The sequence below is a fragment of the Neolamprologus multifasciatus genome, chromosome 8, assembly GCF_963576455.1.
Source record: "Neolamprologus multifasciatus chromosome 8, fNeoMul1.2, whole genome shotgun sequence".
NCBI classification, from domain to species: Eukaryota; Metazoa; Chordata; class Actinopteri; order Cichliformes; family Cichlidae; genus Neolamprologus; species Neolamprologus multifasciatus.
The window spans coordinates 17,892,170-17,914,720 of NC_140446.1; the positions used below are offsets into that span (position 1 = coordinate 17,892,170).

At 42.6% G+C, this 22,551-nt stretch overlaps 2 pseudogenes across 2 annotated transcripts; both read left to right on the forward strand.

Moving 5' to 3' along the window:
• The first annotated feature begins 797 nt into the window (after positions 1–797).
• On the forward strand, positions 798–5,049 carry LOC146512869 (lysosomal dipeptide transporter MFSD1-like; annotated as a pseudogene). Its single transcript, XR_014875811.1, has 13 exons — positions 798–819; positions 1,115–1,239; positions 1,349–1,445; positions 1,529–1,584; positions 1,687–1,830; positions 1,928–2,086; positions 2,153–2,268; positions 2,405–2,507; positions 2,688–2,799; positions 3,030–3,167; positions 3,306–3,445; positions 4,224–4,335; positions 4,432–5,049. The product of XR_014875811.1 is annotated as a lysosomal dipeptide transporter MFSD1-like (transcript).
• A 13,020-nt stretch (positions 5,050–18,069) lies between these two features.
• On the forward strand, positions 18,070–22,332 carry LOC146512870 (lysosomal dipeptide transporter MFSD1-like; annotated as a pseudogene). The gene is made up of 12 exons (XR_014875812.1): positions 18,070–18,207; positions 18,317–18,426; positions 18,510–18,565; positions 18,668–18,811; positions 18,909–19,067; positions 19,149–19,264; positions 19,402–19,502; positions 19,684–19,795; positions 20,026–20,163; positions 20,302–20,431; positions 21,268–21,379; positions 21,476–22,332. The product of XR_014875812.1 is annotated as a lysosomal dipeptide transporter MFSD1-like (transcript).
• Positions 22,333–22,551: the final 219 nt, after the last annotated feature.

Below are 22,551 nucleotides of genomic sequence, written 5' to 3' on the forward strand. Positions count from 1 at the left end.
GCCGTCATTTAGGAACGTGTTGGGTACCCGAAAGCATAAAATGTTGACAATTTGACACCTAGCGAAACTTATTACGCTTAGGGAGTGAGAACGTGTCTGACCCATCAATGGTCTGACCACTACCGGCACACTTTTGCACCGCAGATTTTTGGAAAGCTTTTATTTTGGTATTTCCGCTGATCCGTGCAATAAATTTGCATGTTAGCCTAAATTTAACATTTAGATTTAACATTTGGATTTAGGTTTAAATATAATATTTAGATTTAACATTTAGCATTTAGATTTAAATATAATATATAGATTTAACATTTAACATTTAGATTTAAATATAATATTTAGATTTAACATTTAACATTGAGATTTAAATATAATATTTAGATTTAACATTTAACATTGAGATTGAATATTTAACATTTAGATTTAACATTTAAAATTCTGTTTTAAATATGAAAAGTTACAAATATTTTACTAAATGTTGTAAAAAAGGACTTGTTTTGAGCTAAATGTGGAAAAATGTTGGAAAATTTCAGCATGTTTCACTTTACAAACGGCGCCCCATAAACATCAAACTATAATTAGTCCAATGAGCAGTACAGAACCCTGATTGTAATTTATATAGTGTTTTATTTCTCCAGGACACCTGTAAGTTACTTAGCAACAAACACATACGTTTCCCTCCAGGTAGTTTTAAGATATGAGTTTCCCAGCATCAGCCACAGAAGAAGCGGCCACTCACTCTGTTCATGTAAACGACAGCAAAGGATATGATTTTTGACGTTGTTTCTACAACTAAAATGATGGCGCAGCCGGCGGAAAAAGGTACGTCGCACTGCAAAGTTATTTATTAAAAACACAGCAAGTCAGCACAGATTACTGATACAAACCAGACCTCTGCTTGTAACCCTGAACACACTTCCCTAAAATCTCAGCATTTTGTACTTCCACTGGGATTACAGAATTACATACTTTTTTCTCCTTAAAAACAAGCTAAAAACCAAAACGTGCCAGGTCGCACAATAGCGCTTTGTTGAAAGCCAAAAATGTCCTCAGACATAATAAAGTATTGGTTATATTGATCTGACGCTGCGGCCTTTTTAAATCACGTGATGTTGCCCTTTCTTTATTGTGCGTCACTGTCTTGCAGCATACTATCGCTTTGTGGTGCTCTTCTTTAACTGTCTGCATGGGTCCTACTTTTGCTTCGACATTCCCAGTGTGTTACAGGATCAGTTCCAAGGGGTGAGCAGGAGGCAGCGCTGCTTACAGATTGCATCAATATTGCACGACTTGATTATCAGCAGGGAAAGACTGATGTTGTTTTTAATGTTTGACTGTTGTTTTTTGACAGAACCTGACGTGTCCCAATGCAACGGTGATCAACGGGACAGTGGATTGGGGATGACCCCTCAGCAGTACAATCTTCTCTATGCCATCTATGCTTGGATGTTAGCACGTTAATGCATTGATTTCACTGTGAAAATGCAGAAAAGTGGCTTATCAATGAGAAGCTTCTCTCTGTTATCAACAGGAATGCGGTAGTGGTGATCCTGGCTGGATTCCTCATTGACAAATTAGGAAATCGCTGTAAGTTTTGTTTTATGTTTTCTCTCTGCATGGTCTGCAGTTGTTTTTAATCTACTGACAGTAAAGTGATGGTACAACCATTTCTTTTGCTCCTCTTTGCAGTCGGTGTGTTTCTCTTCTCTTTTCTCTGTATTTTGGGCTCATCGCTGTTTGCTCTCGGCTCCCACTTCAAGGGATCTCCCTACTTGCTGCCGCTAATGCTCACCGGCCGTCTGCTGTTTGGATCAGGCAATGGATCTCTGACTAGTAAGTTCCCCTCATGGATATGAACAAATATTCTCTGCAGCATCGCCTTTGAGAAGCATTTCTTAACCGCTCAGTTACCTTTCTCCATCTTCATTAGTTGTTCAGAATTGCATCACAACCTTCTGGTTCAAAGTGAAGGAGTTGGCTTTGGCTTTCAGCCTGACCCTGGCCTTCTCGCGGCTGGGCTCGGTGTTGAACTTCTTCCTCACGCAGACGTTTGAAGAAAAATATGGCATACAGTGGACACTCTGGGGTGGTAGGTGACGAATGCGAAGAAATCTCAAGGATTATGGTGTGGTGCCATGTGACCTGGGTTTCTTAGGCTCACTGTTGTGTGTGCTGGGCTTCACTTCCGCTGTCATTGTCAGCACCTTGGACAAGATTGGAGTGAGACAGATGGGTCTCGATGGAGCCACCCAAGAAGAGTCTCGCAAAGTGGTACAATCAATATCCTTTAATAAAAACAACATGCATACATAACACTGAAGATTAAAACCTTAATTTTTCAGTATTATGGACACACTAGTGATCTGTGTGGGGAGCATCATTTATTGTTGTGTGTTTTTATGTGTAGAGGATTCAGGATGTGAAGCTCCTGTCAGTAAGATACTGGCTGCTGGTTCTCACCATCATATGTTCTTCTACAACGGCATCTTCCCCTTCATTGCTGATGCAAGGTAGAGTTCTCAATATAAAGTGTGAGCATACAGACTTGTACATGCAGAACTGCTTTCAGAGTAATCCGTGAAACTTAAACCTGCATTCCTCTAAATACAGCAGCATGTATTGCAAGTTCAAGTGATACTAGTGTCACAAACATTTACATCTGTCTTCTTTTTTTTTTCTTCATATCCCAGCAAGTTCATCCACGATAAGTACAGCTACTACAGCCAGAAGGAGGCAGCTTATATTGTGGGAGCAGTCTATGACAGCTTAGTGGTCCTCTCACCCATCGTGGGCATTCTCATTGTATGTATCTTTAATTTAAACCCAAATCTTATTCCTGTCTTCAATTCAATTTTATTCATACTGCACCAGATCAAAACAACTGTCCCTGTAGGGTGCTTTATATGGTAAGCTAAGACCCCCCATGAGCAAGGACTTTGTGACAGTGGGAAGAAAAACTCCCTTTTAATAGGAATAAACCTTCATCAGGTCCAGGAGGAATCTTGAAACACTCTCGCTGCCATGTGTTTCAGGATTATGTGGGTCTGCGGGGAGTTTTCGTATTGGCGAGCGCCGTCCTCATGCTGCCCGTGTTTGGACTCCTGGCTTTCACTTTTGTCCCTCCTCTGGTTTCAACCATATGGCTGGGAGTCACCTACTCTTTTGCTGCTGTGAGTGCGGATTTTATTTTTTTAATTCATTTTTGATAAATAAAATCTTAGACGTCCAAGTTAAAATGGTAAATTATTACTATGAGTTAATGTATTTCCTAGTATGTTAAACTTGTTGCTGCCTGTGTGGCATTCCAGGCCAGCATGTGGCCGTCTATTCCCCTTGTCGTACCTCAGGCGACTCTGGGAACTGCCACCGGCCTGGCCACCTCCGTACAGATGTTTGGGGTCGGGATCTCCAATCTCATTGTTGGACAGATACTAGGCACCAAGTCCAGGTGGGGAGAACCTGACATTAGAATCTCATTGCAGTGCACTTGTTTAGAAGGTTCCATGAAAGCTGAGCTGGCAGCAATCGCTTCAGAGTGTCGGGTCAGAACATTTGTTAATGTTCAAATGAGTGTGGAACAAAACAGGCAGAGTCCAAGTTGTTGTTCTTCATATTTAAAATTGAGAAGTGTGTGTGTGGACAAAGCATAATAATGCAAACCAGTTACACTTCAAATTACATCATACACATAAAGATACAGCTGAGCTGTACTCAAATACAGTATATAAACAAATAAGCTGGCATATTACTTCAGACTGGTTATGTAAACCTAAAGTCAGATAATATGAATTAACACACTGCATACAGCTATGCAATGAAAGCAACTTCACACTATTTAACATCCAGTACACAGAGCACAGAAACACCAAATCTCTCTGCTAGAAGCTAGTCAGTAATAAAATCTGTTATGTTAGCGAACTGCCACTTATGCATAACCTCATTTACACAGAAGCACAAAGAACTGCTCATATGTCATCAAACATGCTAAACATGGCTAAACAAAAACATGACTAAGTGAAGTACATCTTTAAACATACGGACTCATGAGCACACGCACTGTCAGTTGTTTAGCTGCTGTTTGTCTCTGAGATGAAGCTGCCCACATGCACACCTATGGTGCATTCAAGGGTGCATGGGAAATCCCACACACAACTCTACCTTTTTGTAAAGCACTAATTGTCCTTCCAGTCTTGTTTAGCTCTGTAGTTTCTCCATTTGTGTTGTAGTGAAATTAAGATCCCGCTGTGGCGTTGGCAGAGGATGATGATCTTCATGTTGGCCAACACCATCAGCTGCATTGTGACCTCAGTGCTGCTTAACGTTGTTGATCACAGACAGGTCAGACATCTGAAGTTACCCCATTAGGTTACCTCATGACTTTATTTTCTCGAAACACTATCAGCAGAAAGTTAATGATGCCCCCCACCCTTACAGGACGGGACCCTGAACACGACAACCAAGAAGTCAGGGCAGGCACAAGAAGGCTCCAAGAACTCAGACGCAAAGAAACTTGAACTGAAAGCCACTCACCCAGGCAGAGGAGAGGAACAGTCAAATGAACAGACAAGGAAAAAGTGCACACTTTCTTTATTAAAGTAGAAGTACAGATACCTGGGTTAAAACAAAATACTCAATTAAAAGTTGAACTACTGAAGCAAATTTTTAACCTAAGCAAAAGTGAAAAAGTACAGGCTCTGAAATGTACTCAAAGTAGGCAAGTAGAAGAAGAAGTTCTTCAAGAACTGTTAAAATGACAATCAATATAATTGAAACAGCTGCATGTTATGGACGTGACCTCAAGGATTTGTAGTTTAGATTTAAAAGCACTTAATGAAATGAACAGTTTCCATTCGTTCTGCAGTTTGTTCCAAGCCAAGGGTGCTAAATGAACAAAAGCTCTCTTACCAAATTCAGTTCGGGCAAATATACCATTTATACTGTCTTTACACTAGACAGTATAATGTTGGAATTCAGTGAATGAATCTAAGCATCACTACTATAAAGGGACTGAGTAAGGTGCTGCTGAAATGGTCGTCAGCAGTATTTCTCATGACTTTATTTTCTCGAAACACTATCAGCAGAAAGTTAACGATGCCCCCCACCCTTACAGGACGGGATCCTGAACAAGACAACCAAGAAGTCAGGGCAGGCACAAGAAGGCTCCAAGAACTCAGACGCAGAGAAACTTGAACTGAAAGCCACTCACCCAGGCAGAGTAGAGGAAGAGCCAAATGAACAGACAAGGAAAAAGTGCACACTTTCTTTAGTAGTGTAGTAGTAGTAGTAGTAGAAGTATAGATACCTAGATTAAAAAAAATACTCATTTAAAAGTTGAACTACTGAAGCAAATTTTTAACCTATCAGTTAAAATGACAATCAATCTAATTAAAACAACTGCATGTTATGGACGTGGCCTCAAGGATTCATAGTTTAGATTTAAAAGCACTTAATGAAATGAATGTCTGTGAAGGTTCTCAGTCATTCAGGTCATCGTAGTCAAAGGAGCTTGCAAAGAAAAGCGTCTGGACTTCTTTAAGTTACTTGAAGACGTTTCACCTCTCATCCGAGAGGCTTCTTCAGTTCTAAGGTCAAATGGTGGAGAGTCCCAGATATAAACCTAGTGGGAGTGTCCCCCCCACAGAGGGACAAAAGGACCCCCTGATGATCCTCTAATCGCCTGAGCCAAGGTGTGGAACTGGGTGTGGGTCCCAATCAGCCAGAGTTTCGGGTGAGTTCATTGTGAAACCTGGCCCCACCTTATCATGCGAATTCCTGAGGTCAGATGGCCCAGGGTGTGAGTGGGCGTTAAGGCGTCTGGGAAGGGATAATGAAATGAACTCAGTAATTTTCCATTCGTTCTGCAGTTTGTTCCAAGCTAAGGGTGCTAAATGAACAAAAGCTCTCTTACCAAATTCAGTTCAGGCAAATATGCCATTTATACTGTCTTTACACTACAGTATAAAGTTGGAATTGAGTGAATGAATCTAAGCATCACTATTATAAAGGGACTGAGTAAGGTGCTGCTAAAATGGTCGTCAGCAGTATTTCTCACGTCACAGATAACAGAACTACCATTAAAGTCAACGTCAGGTTCTTGGTCACCTCCCTGACTGAGATACTTCTTGCAAGAAAAGCATGTGAAGAGTCCTGCCAAATCAAAAGGTCTTCTACTTCAATGTTCTTTAAGTCAAAGTGTTCCTGAATGCTTCTGAAGTCAATTTATGAGCGTGCATTTTCTTCAATGTCATGTTTTTCATCTTCACATGCAGTGAATGAGTAACTACCATCTACTTAGGTATGTGTCTGCTTGTTTGTTTGATTTTAAGCAATATTTAACTCATTCAGTGGGCCACAGGTTGATTTCACTCGGGTTATTAAATGACAGATTTTCATTTATTTGACTTTATCTGCAGGAGATAAGTAGATAATTCAATTTTAAAACACATTTTATCTCTGCTGAAATAGCTATAATGACTACTGCCATGAATAACTGTGTGGACATTACTGCTGTTACTAAATCATGTTATATATATTATACTGTTGCGTAAACGTGACTATCCAGAGTTGGGACTAGGAATAAGTGTTGCAGACTTACCTGCCTGTTGTGAGATTATAATATTATCTTATGCCATTAAATTTACCCCTAATTAAAGATTGTGAAATTATTATGTAGTTTTAGTTTGTAGTATTCTCCTGAATTAGAAGAAGGTGATAACTATTACATTTGTTAAACTGATTTGTAGGGATGGGTATCGTTTAGGTTTTATCTGATACCGGTGCCAAACCGGTACTTTTGAAACGGTGCCGGTGCTTAAACGGTGCTCAAACCGGTGCTTAAAGAATGGAGAACACAAAATTGGTCCAAAAACCTCTCATGTTCAGCTGTTTTTTTGTAAAAAGATAACAATGTTAGCCTTTTCTGCAGCTATAGGGCATATATGGTATCACTCTCGGCTGGAAGCAGTGCTTAAACAATGGAAAAAACACAAACTTTGTCCAAAAACCTCTCATGTTTAGCTGTTTTCCACTTTTTCTTTGGTCATTTTAACCTTTTTGGCCAGGGTGAAGGGAGTATCTGCCATCAAACAAGAAGACAGCCGCATGTAGCTATGATGGTGTTTGCTAGTTCACCTTACATGCATTAATTTAATAACATGGTTAGCCTACTCAACGTAAATTATACACGAACAACATTAAGCTACTCACGCAGAGAAGAACGGCTGCTGCTGCCATCATCATCATCCGTCATCATTTCTGCTACACTGGCAGGGCTACGGGCCAGGACTCTCCTCTTCAGCTTTTTGGGGGATGTTGCTAATTCTGGGTCCGATAACAGGCACCGCACCCGCAGTAGATGTGCTCGGTGTGAGGTCTCGCAGCAAGCTATCAAATACGGCGCATTTCTCGGCTTTTAAAAAAAACGCTATGCGTTGCCAGGTGTTTCATCGGATTTGAGGTGTTACCTCCTTTGACAGTATCACAGTATCAGCTTAAAGCACTTGTTGCAGGCTGCTGAGTTTGCATATTTTGCTGTGAAGTACAGCCAGACTTTTGACCGCTTCGCCTTGGGCATTTTAATCTGTAGCTCTGCTCTAAAAGAACGTACGTACCTGGACCCGCCTACTATCCTCGGAAACGTAAAATGATTGGCTAGAATCTAAAGTGTATCACAGCTCAGGAAAAAAAAGCACCGAAATAAAGCACCGAAATGTGCGCTGCTTTTCGGTCTGGTTACTACCGTTTATGTCAGAACCGGTGCCATCATGGCACCGGATACCGGTACCCATCCCTACTGATTTGTATTACATTAGCCTGCCGATTCAGTGTGAATGAATGATATTGTTTATGATGCATTATACTGCTGAGTTATAAGAAATACTGTTTTCGGAGAGTCAGGATCTTGCTCTTTCTGATAGTAGAGGAGACAGAGAGCACATTTCATGGGAAACTACACCCCCACCGTTGTTGAAGGTAGACAAAATAGGGAGCCAAGGCCTTAAGTCAGACTCGCTAGGAGTTAGAAAGAATGTGAATGTTTAGGTTTTTATGACTAAGTGGGGGCCACTAGAGGCTATAAGTGTTTGAGTAACCCTCAACCAGTTTGAGATTTGCTGTGACCCTCTTCATGTATGTCTCCCCATCCAGATGGTTTATGCTCATAAAGTGTTGAATTGTATGGAATAAAGGATTGTTGATTGAGCATCTATACACCGAGTACTGTCCTTCCTTCAGCCCAAAGATCGAAAGAATTGGGAGGATTTAACACTGTCTGCAGCTTCTTTCCACCTGTTAAATTGACACATAAAATCCGCAATCTTAACTCCACCTTGTTAATCAACCAAAGACCCAGACAGAGTCTTAATTCATTCGAAAGCCTGATGCTTAGCCTTTTCCACCCCAGCTGGAACACACAAAAACCTTTTTTATTTTTTGTTATCTATCATCCACCAGGGACTTAAGAGTTTGTGCCATACAGTGGGGCAAAAAAGTATTTAGTCAGCCACCGATTGTGCAAGTTCCCCCACTTAAAATGATGACAGAGGTCAGTAATTTGCACCAGAGGTACACTTCAACTGTGAGAGACAGAATGTGAAAAAAAAATCCATGAATTCACATGGTAGGATTTGTAAAGAATTTATTCGTAAATCAGGGTGGAAAATAAGTATTTGGTCACCTCAAACAAGGAAAATCCCTGGCTCTCACAGACCTGTAACGTCTTCTGTAAGAAGCTTTTCTGTCCCCCACTCGTTACCTGTATGAATGGCACCTGTTTGACCTCATCATCTGTATAAAAGACACCTGTCCACAGCCTCAACCAGTCAGACTCCAAACTCCGCCATGGCCAAGACCAAAGAGCTTTCGAAGGACACCAGGAAAAGAATTGTAGACCTGCACCAGACTGGGAAGAGTGAATCTACAATAGGCAAGCAGCTTGGTGTGAAAAAATCAACTGTGGGAGCAATCATCAGAAAATGGAAGACATACAAGACCACTGATAATCTCCCTCGATCTGGGGCTCCACGCAAGATCTCATCCCGTGGGGTCAAAATGATCATGAGAACGGTGAGCAAAGATCCCAGAACCACACGGGGGGACCTGGTGAATGACCTGCAGAGAGCTGGGACCAAAGTAACAAAGGTCACCATCAGTAACACACTACAACGGCAGGGAATCAAATCCCGCAGTGCCAGACGTGTTCCGCTGCTGAAGCCAGTGCATGTCCAGGCCCGTCTGAAGTTTGCCAGAGAGCACATGGATGATACAGCAGAGGATTGGGAGAATGTCATGTGGTCAGATGAAACCAAAGTAGAACTTTTTGGTATAAACTCAACTCGTCGTGTTTGGAGGAAGAAGAATACTGAGTTGCATCCCAAGAACACCATACCTACTGTGAAGCATGGGGGTGGAAACATCATGCTATGGGGCTGTTTTTCTGCCAAGGGGACAGGACGACTGATCCGTGTTAAGGACAGAATGAATGGGGCCAAGTATCGTGAGATTTTGAGCCAAAACCTCCTTCCATCAGTGAGAACTTTGAAGATGAAACGAGGCTGGGTCTTCCAACATGACAATGATCCAAAACACACCGCCCGGGCAACAAAGGAGTGGCTCCGTAAGAAGCATTTGAAAGTCCTGGAGTGGCCTAGCCAGTCTCCAGACCTCAACCCCATAGAAAATCTGTGGCGGGAGTTGAAAGTCCGTGTTGCTCGGCGACAGCCCCAAAACATCACTGCTCTTGAGAAGATCTGCATGGAGGAATGGGCCAAAATACCAGCTACTGTGTGTGCAAACCTGGTAAAGACCTATAGTAAACGTTTGACCTCTGTTATTGCCAACAAAGGTTATGTTACAAAGTACTGAGTTGTATTTTTGTTATTGACCAAATACTTATTTTCCACCCTGATTTACGAATAAATTTTTTACAAATCCTACCATGTGAATTCATGGATTTTTTTTTTTCACATTCTGTCTCTCACAGTTGAAGTGTACCTCTGGTGCAAATTACTGACCTCTGTCATCATTTTAAGTGGGGGAACTTGCACAATCGGTGGCTGACTAAATACTTTTTTGCCCCACTGTATTTCTCAGACTTTTTACCTGATTTAGTGCTCAGCTCAGATAAAATGATTGTCGTGGGTGATTTTCACATCTCTCTAGATCTTTTTCTGACATATGGCATAGAAACTGAAAACTTCTTCAGACTCATCTTTTGTCAGACTGGAACTCTCTCCCTTTGAGCTTGAGATCTGTGGACTCAGTGGTCTCTTTAAACAAACAAACCTCTGCTGCTCCTGTCTCCTCTCCTCCTTCTCCTGGGCTCTCGCCGCTCTCTCACCTCCTTCCTCTCCTTCACTTTCAGCCTGTCCTCTTCTATTTTCTCCTTACTGCAACGTTTCCTGGCAGGACTCGCTGGGTCAAACTGACCCAGAAACGTGACACTCGGTATTCTGCTCTCACTGCTACACTGGATACAGTTATGCAGATAGATAAACTCCTCGACAACTGACAGGTGTATCGTCCCTTTTATTGACGCTGCCTTCAATTATCAACAGAGTGAAACTACAAACAGAAGACAATAAGCAATATTCAGTCTATATATTCACACAATAATGCAAATCAGTTGACTAAACTAGCCAACATTGGAAAGAAAGTAAATCTGAATACAGTACACCTTTAACCATAAAGGTGCATAAATAATAGCAAATATAGTTGCATTAACACTTGTTCAACTTAAATACTCACAAGCGATGCTTTCTGTAAAACAACGAAGAGGATGGATGCAGATGTTTATCCGAACAACATGCTGAGTGAGTCTTTTCTCAAAGTGTGCTGCATTACTAACTCTACAGCTAATAACAAACAAATCTTGGCATGAAATAATTGTAGTGACTCTTGCTGGTGGGAAGAAGAACTACACCAGCACACTCCCCGTCTGACATCTATTGGATGTCATCACCATCTTTAAGGATCAATGTCTCTATTAGTATTTCGCAGCAGGAGTACAGTCTCTGTTACTGGTCTCAAGAAGGTTTTAGATGTTCCTCCAGAAGTGACCTTTACCTCAATCTTTCTGACATGTCCGTCTTGGCTAGGAAAGGTCTCAACAACCACCCTCATGGGCCAGTGGTTTCTTTTAGCTCGACTGTCCTTTAGAAGAACTAGATCTCCCTTTTGAAGATTTTGACTCACAGATTGCCATTTCCTTCGCTCTTGGAGTGTCGGCAGGTACTGTGTTTTCCAACGGTGCCAGAAGACATTTGAAAGATGTTGCACTTGTCTCCATTGGCGTCCGAACAAATCTTTATTGTCAAAGTGTCCGGGTGGTGTAGGTGGTAATCCAGTTTTCTGCGTAAGGAGGGTAGCAGGCGTAAGAAGAAAGGGGCAATCTGGATCTGACGAGACTGGTAGTAGCGGTCGAGAGTTTACAATAGTGGTTACCTCTGCTAGAAGAGTAACGAGAACCTCATGGGTCAACAGGCGAACTAGGTTGACAATTAGCATAGAGTCCAGTATGCGCTTCACGATGCCGATCATGCGCTCCCAACTTCCTCCCATATGAGAACTATGAGGAGGGTTGAAGATCCATGTGCATTCATTCTTGGATAAAAAGTCTTGAATTTCCTGGTTGTCACAGTGTTTTGAAGTTATTCCGAGCTCCTTGCACGCTCCCAGAAAGTTGGTCCCACAGTCGGACCTCAGCTGCTTTACTGGTCCTCGGATAGAGATGAATCGTCTCAGAGCATTGATAAAAGTAGACGACTCCATCGTCTCAATGACCTCAACATGAATGGCCCTGATGCCCAAGCAGGTGAAGATGACGGCCCAGCGTTTGCTGCTAGCAAGGCCTCCTCTTGTTCTCCAAGAGCTTATTGTCCACGGTCCAAAGACGTCAACTCCGACGTAAGTAAATGGGGGGCAGACTGTCACACGATCAATGGGTAAGTCTGACATTTTTTGTGTTTCTGTGTTCCACCTGAGCTTGCGGCAAATTACACAGTGGTGGATGACTGAACTGATGCTCCGTTTCCCACCAACAATCCAGAAGCCAGCGGATCTCATGGCTCCCTCTGTGAAATGGCTCCCCTGGTGCTGCACCTGTTGGTGGTAGTGTCGGATTAGTAGAGTAGTTAAATGGTGGTTGCCTGGGATGATAATGGGGTGTGCTTCGTCGCTTTCCATGTTGGCTTGTGAAAGGCGACCACCAACCCTGAGACAGTCTGCATTGTCTTTGAAAGGAGAGAGTTTTCTGAGAAGACTCTGTTTTGGAATGTCTTTTTGGGCTTGAAGACATGTGAAGATGTCAGGGTAAACCTCGTGTTGAAGACCACTCAGAACAACGCTCTTTGCCTTACTGTAATCTTCTGGACTAAGACTTTTGCAGATATGCCAGCCATGGCACTTTTTTGGGGGAGTGCTGTTCCTGTAACACCTTGCCATATGAATGAGCCTTGCTATTGCTCTCAACAGTGACCCCCAAGTAGAGAAAGACGCAAATCGTCTCGTTTCGAGGAAAGAAGCCGCGACATTGGTTGAAAGTGATGTCACTGTTGGACGGATCTCAGGATCTGATTCAGGATTGACAAGTTCAAAGGTACGTTTAGTCACTTCAGGGGTTGATCTCAGTAGGTAATCTGGTCCTTTGAGCCATGTGCTTGATGAGAGTGCACTAGCTGGGATTGATCTTGAAGCTACGTCGGCCGGGTTAAGCTCTGTTGGAACGTAGTTCCACTGCTCTGGGTTGGACGATTTTCGAATCCTCTGTACGCGATTGCATACGTAGACGTAGAATCGTCTGGATTCATTCTGTATGTACCCAAGTACCATTCTGCTGTCTGTGAAAAATCTTGTAGAATGGAAGGGAACATCAATTTCCTCTGTGATAATGTCAGCAATCTCGACAGCAAGAACAGCTGCACATAGCTCGAGCCTGGGGATTGTTATTTCTTGCTGCGGTGCGAGTTTTGCTTTGCCAAACATGAATCCCAGTTCATTGTTGCCTTCTGAGTCTGTTAGCTTGACATAGGCTACTGCAGCGATAGCTTTCGTAGACGCGTCACAGAATATACAGAGCTCCCTTTTTCCTGCACCACTGAAGGATATAGAGGTGTACATTCTCGGTATTCTGACTTCTTCGAGAAGTTTCAGGGACTCTTTCCATGCACTCCACTCTTGGAGCAACTTTTCTGGGAGGGGATCATCCCATTGACATATGTCTGTGGAAAGTTCTCTAAGGAGAGCTCTGCCTTTGATGCTGACCGGAGCTGCAAACCCGAGAGGGTCAAACAGACTGTTGACGACTGAAAGTACCCCTCTGCGGGTATAGGGTTTCTCAGCAGTGGACACTTGAAACGTGAATTTGTCTGTTGCAATGTCCCAGCTTATTCCGAGGCTTCTTTGCATAGGTGGAATGTCATCTCCTAGGTCGAGGTCTTTTAGACCCTTGGCTAGATCGTTTTTGTGGAATGCCTTCATTACATTCACCTCATTGGATGCAATCTTGTGTAGCCTCAGATTAGATGAAGCCAGAGTGTCTTGAGCGTTTTGCATAACAGTAATGGCATCAGTACTTGATTGGAAGGAGGCGAGACAATCGTCTACGTAAAAGTGTCGTTCCACCAGATGTTGTGTGGTGATGTCTTGCTTGTCTCGGTCCTCTGATGCCCTTCTGAGTCCGTAAGTTGCAACCGCGGGTTGCCGCGGCTGTTGCCAAAGACATGTACGGTCATTCTATATTCCACGATCGGTTGATCCATGTCATTGTTTTGGTGCCAGAGGAATCTCAAAAAGTTCCGGTGGTCCTCCCTGACCACAAAGCAATGGAACATTTGTTTGATATCGGCTGTGACTGCCACCTTTTCTTCACGGAGTCGCATCAACACACCCAACAAGCTATTGTTGAGGTTGGGCCCAGTAAGAAGAACATCGTTGAGGGATACTCCATTGTGTTGTGCACTTGAGTCGAAGACAATGCGTATTTGTTCCGGTTTGCGCGGGTGGTACACTCCGAAGAAGGGGAGGTACCAGCACTCTTCTTCTTTAGTGAGTGGTGGCGCTATCTCAGCGTGGCCATTGTCAAACAAAGTTTGCATAAAGTCTGTAAACTGACCTTTTACCTGAGGGCGTTTGTTCAGCATGTGGCGTACCGATGTAAGGCGTTGCATAGCCTGCCGCTTATTGTTCGACAGCCATGGCCTGGGTGAACGAAAAGGTAGTGGCGCGACCCAACTGTTAGCACTGTCCTGGTAGACTTCCTTATCCATTATCTGTAAAAAGGCCCTTTCCTCCTGTGAGTAGCCGAGGCTCTCGTCCAAACTTGTTTGTTTGAAAACTGTTTCTCCAATCGAAGAGTGCTTTCTTCGCATTGGGGAGTTGACCTTGTTGTAGCCTTGCGAGTTGAAACTTTCCTTTACCTGAATGGCATTTTTGCATGGAAGGAAGTGACTTGGACGACCATTGTCTAAGATGTTTGTTTTGAAAATGTTAGCACGCACGGGTTTGTGAGCTCCACCCAGGCAAACGTTGCCAATGATCACCCATCCAAGAGCTAGCTTCTGTGCAAATGGCGCGTTTGGAGGCCCATTGCGCTGGTCGAGAACTTTGTGTGCTTGAATAACGTCCCTTCCAATGAGCAGCAGGATCTGAGCGCTCTGGTTGAGAGCCGGGATTTCAGTTGCGATTTCCTGAAGGTGGGTGTGGTTTCGAGCAGCCTCAGCTGTGGAAATCTTACTGCGATTGTCGGGTAGCATATCACACTCGATAAGTGTCTGGAGGTCAAGACGTGACGTGCAATCTGCCGATTCCACAATGAAGTTAAAAGCTCTCCTCCCTGTCACTTCCTCCAATCCAGCACAGGTTCTCAATTTATATGGAAAGGAGTTCCCGGTGACGCCAAATGTGTCAAAGACCGATGATTTTGCCAGTGACCTGTTGCTTTGGTCGTCTAGGATGGCATAGGCCTTAAGTTTCTTTTCAGGTGAGTTCTTTGGGTAAATGAACACAAGCCAGATCTTGGCACATGAGTGACTTTCAAATTCACTCCCACAGACTTGTGTGCATGTCGAGATAGCTGTGGGCCGTGCTGCATTGCGCTCCCCGCCGTCAACTGTTACGGGCTCTGCAATAGTAGCTGTCGCAGTAGTCGTTGGTGCCAGTCCCGGATGAAGAGCTGTAATGTGTAATTTTGAATCACATTCTGTACAATGTATTTCTGACTTACATGTCTTTGCCTGGTGGTTTGTAGAAGCACAGCATTTGAAGCATATCATGTTTTTCTTGAGATAGGCCTTTCGCTCCTCCAGTGGCATTTCCCTGAATGCTCTGCATTTTTTGAGAGCATGAGGTCTTTTGTGGATAGGACATTCCTTATTTGGGTCCTCAATGTTTGTAGGAGTTGATTTCGGCTCCGTACTGACAACTTCGGTTCTGATGACTGAGATAGGTTCTCTTTTAGCGTGTTTTTCGTAAAGTTTATTCGTCTTTGAAAGGGCAGGAGGAGGCGGCACATACTGCCTAAAGCTGGGGTCGTTGCGCATTTTTGCTTCTCTACCGATGAAGGCCACAAATGCAGAGAATGGTGGAAATGACACACAATGGTCCTCTTTGTATTTAGAACCACAGTTCATCCATTTTTCTTGCATAGCATAGGGGAGTTTTTCCACCACTGGATTAATGCCTCTCGCTGTATCAAGGTAGAGTAGACCTGGAATGTAACCTTCACTCTTTGCGGCATCTATTTCTAGGAACAGGTCCTGTAGTTCTCTCAACAGTTGTGGATCTTTGTATGAGATTTTTGGGAAACGGTCCAGTCTGTCGAGCAGTGCTTTCTCTATAGCTTCGGGGGAGCCGTAGCATTCATTTAATCTTTCCCACACCTTAGCAAGTCCTACAGAGGGATTGTTTTTATGCACAGCTCTTAAGCGATATGCATATTGCACTGATTCTGTCACAAATCGCATTCTCAAACGAAGATTTCCATCCCCAGTAATCTCCTGCCTTGTCACTGAACCTTCGGAGGCCACCGGTGAGTAAGTCGCGTCTTGCAAGAAACCTGGCTATGTCAGAAATGTTTCCTTGTTGCATGCTCACCTTATGTTCAAATCTCGGTGAAGTACCTGGTGACGTTTTCTGCATTAATTTCAGAGACTGGGAAACGTTTTCTCCTTTGTCAGTACTCAGAGGTTGAAGCACATATTCCTTTAAGGTGTCCGACCTGGTTGGTTCTTGTTTTGGCGTGAGGAATGTGACGTTTGGTGCAGGCATTGAATTATACTCGATGTGGCCAATTGGGCTTGTGCTGTCTTTGATGATGAGCTGGTCCTTCACATAGTTAAACGTGCGTTCCAAAGTGTCAACCCTTTGAGGTACACGCACGTGTTCTTCTTCAAGATCATTGACTGCTGTTTCAAAAACTATTGCTTCGGCGTGTGCCGCTTCCGCATCACGTTCTTGTTGGAGGGCTTGTAATGTGGCCTCTAGACGTGTTTCCTCTACTTTAAGCTCTGCTTTCTTAACTTGCATTTCGATTTCCTTTTTAGCATATTCAGCTCTTTTGCGTGCTGCTTCAGCTTTGGCTCGAGCGTTTAGGGTGGCCATACTGGCAGATGACCTACTTGTAGCTTTTGACCCATATGATTTCTCTGAACGGACAGATGATGCTTTATCTTGTCTTGCTTCAGACATGGTTGATGTAGCTGAGTTGACGTAACATCCAAAGGTTGTCTTGTAGAAGGACGCTTTTTCACTATTCTGCCCTCACTGCTACACTGGATACAGTTATGCAGATAGATAAACTCCTCGACAACTGACAGGTGTATCGTCCCTTTTATTGACGCTGCCTTCAATTATCAACAGAGTGAAACTACAAACAGAAGACAATAAGCAATATTCAGTCTATATATTCACACGATAATGCAAATCAGTTGACTAAACTAGCCAACACTGGAAAGAAAGTAAATCTGAATACAGTACACCTTTAACCATAAAGGTGCATAAATAATAGCAAATATAGTTGCATTAACACTTGTTCAACTTAAATACTCACAAGCGATGCTTTCTGTAAAACAACGAAGAGGATGGATGCAGATGTTTATCCGAACAACATGCTGAGTGAGTCTTTTCTCAAAGTGTGCTGCATTACTAACTCTACAGCTAATAACAAACAAATCTTGGCATGAAATAATTGTAGTGACTCTTGCTGGTGGGAAGAAGAACTACACCAGCACACTCGGTATGCCAGACCCACATGCTGGTGGAGGGGCCAAGACAGCTGTAGGTTACTAAGCAACAAATACTCTGTCCACATGGTTTTAAGATATGAGTTTCCCAACATCAGCTGCAGAAGAAGCGTAGCAGCCGCTCACTCTGTTCATGTAAACGACAGCAAAGGATATGATTTTTGACCCTTTGTTTTAAAGATAACGCGATGGCACAGCCGGCGGAAAAAGGAACGTCTCACTGCAAAGTTATTTATTAAAAACACAGCAAGTCAGCACATATTACTGATACATACCAGACCTCTGCTTGTAACCCTGAACACACTTCCCTAAAATCTCAGCATTTTATACTTCCACTAGGATTACAGAATTACATACTTTTTTCTCCTTAAAAGCAAGCTAAAAACCAAAACGTGCCAGGTCGCACAATAGCGCTTTGTTGAAAGCCAAAAATGTCCTCAGACATAACAAGTATTTGCTATATTGATCTGAGGCTGCTGCCTTTTTAAATCACCTGATGTTGCCCTTTCTTTATTGTGTGTCACCTCTTAGTGATCAACTCAGCATTTTATACTTCCAGTGTCACAAAAAGAGCTTGTGACTGTAGGAGAAGTTGGCTGAATACAAAACTCAGTTCGCTCTGTGCGTAATTAGCACACATAATTCTCCACTCTGTTTTTCGTAATTCATAAGCTTAACTTTACAGAACAAGAAGAATTACATATATTTTTCCCTCCTTTAAAAAAAAAAACAGTGCCAGGTTGCACACTAGCACTTTGTTAAAAAACAAAAATATCCTCAGACAAAATAAAGTATTTGTTATATTGATCTGAGGATGCTGCATTTTTAAATCACCTGATGTTGCCCTTTCTTTATTGTGCGTCACTGTCTTGCAGCATACTATCGCTTTGTGGTGCTCTTCTTTAACTGTCTGCTGACCTTTGGGTCCTACTTTTGCGTCGACATTCCAAGTGTGTTACAGGATCAGTTCCAAGGGGTGAGCAGGAGGCAGTGCTGCTTACAGATCGCATCAATATTGTACGACTTGATTATCAGCAGGGAAAGAGTAATGTTGTTTTTAATGTTTGACTGTTGTTTTTTGACAGAACCTGACGTGTCCCAATGCGACGGTGATCAACGGGACAGTGGACTGTGTGGAGGGACTGGGGATGACCCCTCAGCAGTACAATCTTCTCTATGCCATCTATGCTTGGACGTAAGCACGTTAATGCATTGATTTCACTGTGAAAATGCAGAAAAGTGGCTTATCAATGAGAAGCTTCTTTCTGTTATCAACAGGAATGCAATAGTGGTGATCCTGGCTGGATTCCTCATTGACAAATTAGGAAATCGCTGTAAGTTTTGTTTTATGTTTTCTCTCTGCATTGTCTGCAGTTCTTTTTAATCTACTGACAGTAAAGTGATGGTACAACCATTTCTTTTGCTCCTCTTTGCAGTCGGTGTGTTTCTCTTCTCTTTTCTCTGTGTTTTGGGCTCATCGCTGTTTGCTCTCGGCTCCCAATTCAAGGGATCTCCCTACTTGCTGCCGCTAATGCTCACCGGCCGTCTGCTGCTTGGATCAGGCAACGGAGCTCTGACTGGTAAGTTCCCTTCATGGATATGAACAAATATTCTCTGCAGCATCGCCTTTGAGGAGCATTTCTTAACCGCTCAGTTACTTTTCTCCTTCTTCATTAGTTGTTCAGAATCGCATCACAGCCTTCTGGTTCAAAGGGAAGGAGTTGGCTTTGGCTTTCAGCCTGACCCTGGCCTTCTCGCGGCTGGGCTCGGTGTTGAACTTCTTCCTCACGCAGACGTTTAAAGAAAAATATGGCATGCAGTGGACACTCTGGGGTGGTAGGTGACGAATGCAAAGAAATCTCAAGGATTATGGTGTGGTGCCATGTGACCTGGGTTTCTCATGTTATTGTTTCTTAGGCGCACTGTTGTGTGTGCTGGGCTTCGCTTCTTCTGTCATTGTCAGCACCTTGGACAAGATTGGAATGAGACAGCTGGGTCTCGATGGAGCCATCCAAGAAGAGTCTCGCAAAGTGGTACAATCAATATCCTTTAATAAAAACAACATACATACATAACACTGAAGATTAAAACCTTAATTTATTCAGTATTATGGACACACTAGTGATCTGTGTGGGGAGCATCATTTATTGTTGTGTGTTTTTATGTGTAGAGGATTCAGGATGTGAAGCTCCTGTCAGTAAGATACTGGCTGCTGGTTCTCACCATCATGTTCTTCTACAACGGCATCTTCCCCTTCATTGCTGATGCAAGGTAGAGTTCTCAATATAAAGTGTGAGCATACAGACTTGTACATGCAGAACTGCTTTCAGAGTAATCCGTGAAACTTAAACCTGCATTCCTCTAAATACAGCAGCACGAATTGCAAGTTCAAGTGATACTAGTGTCACAAACATTTACATCTGTCTTCTTTTTTTTTTTTTTCATATCACAGCAAGTTCATCCACGATAAGTACAGCTACTACAGCCAGAAGGAGGCAGCTTATATTGTGGGAGCAGTCTATGACAGCTTAGTGGTCCTCTCACCCATCGTGGGCATTCTCATTGTATGTATCTTTAATTTAAACCCAAATCTTATTCCTGTCTTCAATTCAATTTTATTCATACTGCACCAGATCAAAACAACTGTCCCTGTAGGGTGCTTTATATGGTAAGCTAAGACCCCCCATGAGCAAGGACTTTGTGACAGTGGGAAGAAAAACTCCCTTTTAATAGGAATAAACCTTCATCAGGTCCAGGAGGAATCTTGAAACACTCTTGCTGCCATGTGTTTCAGGATTATGTGGGTCTGCGGGGAGTTTTCGCATTGGCGAGCACCGTCCTCATGCTGCCCGTGTTTGGACTCCTGGCTTTCACTTTTGTCCCTCCTCTGGTTTCAACCATATGGCTGGGAGTCACCTACTCCTTTGCTGCTGTGAGTGCGGACTTTATTTTTTTAATTCATTTTTGATAAATAAAATCTTAGACGTCCAAGTTAAAATGGTAAATTATTACTATGAGTTAATGTATTTCCTAGTATGTTAAAGTTGTTGCTGCCTGTGTGGCATTCCAGGCCAGCATGTGGCCGTCTATTCCCCTCTATTCCCTCTGGGAACTGCCACCGGCCTGGCCACCTCCGTACAGATGTTTGGGGTCGGGATCTCCAATCTCATTGTTGGACAGATACTAGGCACCAAGTCCAGGTGGGGAGAACCTGACATTAGAATCTCATTGCAGTGCACTTGTTTAGAAGGTTCCATGAAAGCTGAGCTGGCAGCAATCGCTTCAGAGTGTCGGGTCAGAACATTTGTTAATGTTCAAATGAGTGTGGAACAAAACAGGCAGAGTCCAAGTTGTTGTTCTTCATATTTAAAATTGAGAAGTGTGTGTGTGTGTGTGTGTGTGTGTGTGTGTGTGTGTGTGTGTGTGTGTGTGTGTGTGTGTGTGTGTGGACAAAGCATAATAATGCAAACCAGTTACACTTCAAATTACATCATACACATAAAGATACAGCTGAGCTGTACTCAAATACAGTATATAAATAAATAAGCTGGCATATTACTTCAGACTGGTTATGTAAACCTAAAGTCAGATAATATGAATTAACACACCGCATACAGCTATGCAATGAAAGCAACTTCACACTATTTAACATCCAGTACACAGAGCACAGAAACAACAAATCTCTCTGCTAGAAGCTAGTCAGTAATAAAATCTGTTATGTTAGCGAACTGCCACTTATGCATAACCTCATTTACACAGAAGCACAAAGAACTGCTCATATGTCATCAAACACGCTAAACATGGCTAAACAAAAACATGACTAAGTGAAGTACATCTTTAAACATACCGTCTCATGAGCACACGCACTGTCAGTTGTTTAGCTGCTGTTTGTCTCTGAGATGAAGCTGCCCACATGCACACCTATGGTGCATTCAAGGGTGCATGGGAAATCCCACACACAACTCTACCTTTTTGTAAAGCACTAATTGTCCTTCCAATCTTGTTTAGCTCTGTAGTTTCTCCATTTGTGTTGTAGTGAAATTAAGATCCCGCTGTGGCGTTGGCAGAGGATGATGATCTTCATGTTGGCCAACACCATCAGCTGCATTGTGACCTCAGTGCTGCTTAACATTGTTGATCACAGACAGGTCAGACATCTGAAGTTACCCCATTAGGTTACCTCATGACTTTATTTTCTTGAAACACTATCAGCAGAAAGTTAATGATGCCCCCCACCCTTACAGGACGGGATCCTGAACAAGACAACCAAGAAGTCAGGGCAGGCACAAGAAGGCTCCAAGAACTCAGATGCAAAGAAACTTGAACTGAAAGCCACTCACCCAGGCAGAGGAGAGGAACAGTCAAATGAACAGACAAGGAAAAAGTGCACACTTTCTTTATTAAAGTAGAAGTACAGATACCTGGGTTAAAACAAAATACTCAATTAAAAGTTGAACTACTGAAGCAAATTTTTAACCTAAGCAAAAGTGAAAAAGTACAGGCTCTGAAATGTACTCAAAGTAGGCAAGTAGAAGAAGAAGTTCTTCAAGAACTGTTAAAATGACAATCAATATAATTGAAACAGCTGCATGTTATGGACGTGACCTCAAGGATTTGTAGTTTAGATTAAAAAGCACTTAATGAAATGAACAGTTTCCATTCGTTCTGCAGTTTGTTCCAAGCCAAGGGTGCTAAATGAACAAAAGCTCTCTTACCAAATTCAGTTCGGGCAAATATACCATTTATACTGTCTTTACACTAGACAGTATAATGTTGGAATTCAGTGAATGAATCTAAGCATCACTACTATAAAGGGACTGAGTAAGGTGCTGCTGAAATGGTCATCAGCAGTATTTCTCACGTCACAGATAACAGAACTACCATTAAAGTCAATGTCAGGTTCTTGGTCGCCTCCCTGACTGAGATACTTCTTGCAAGAAAAGCATGTGAAGAGTCCTGCCAAATCAAAAGGTCTTCTACTTCAATGTTCTTTAAGTCAAAGTGTTCCTGAATGCTTCTGAAGTCAATTTGTAAGCGTGGATTTTCTTCGATGTCATGTTTTTTGTCTTCACATGCAGTGAATGAGTAACTACCATCTACTTAGGTATGTGTCTGCTTGTTTGTTTGTTTTTAACAATATTTAACTCATTCAGTGGGCCACAGGTTAAATTCACTCAGGTTATTAAATGACAGATTTTCATTTATTTGACTTTATCTACAGGACATAAGTAGATAATTCAATTTTAAAACACATTTTATCTCTGCTGAAATAGCTATAATGACTACTGCCATGAATAACTGTGTGGAGATTACTGCTGTT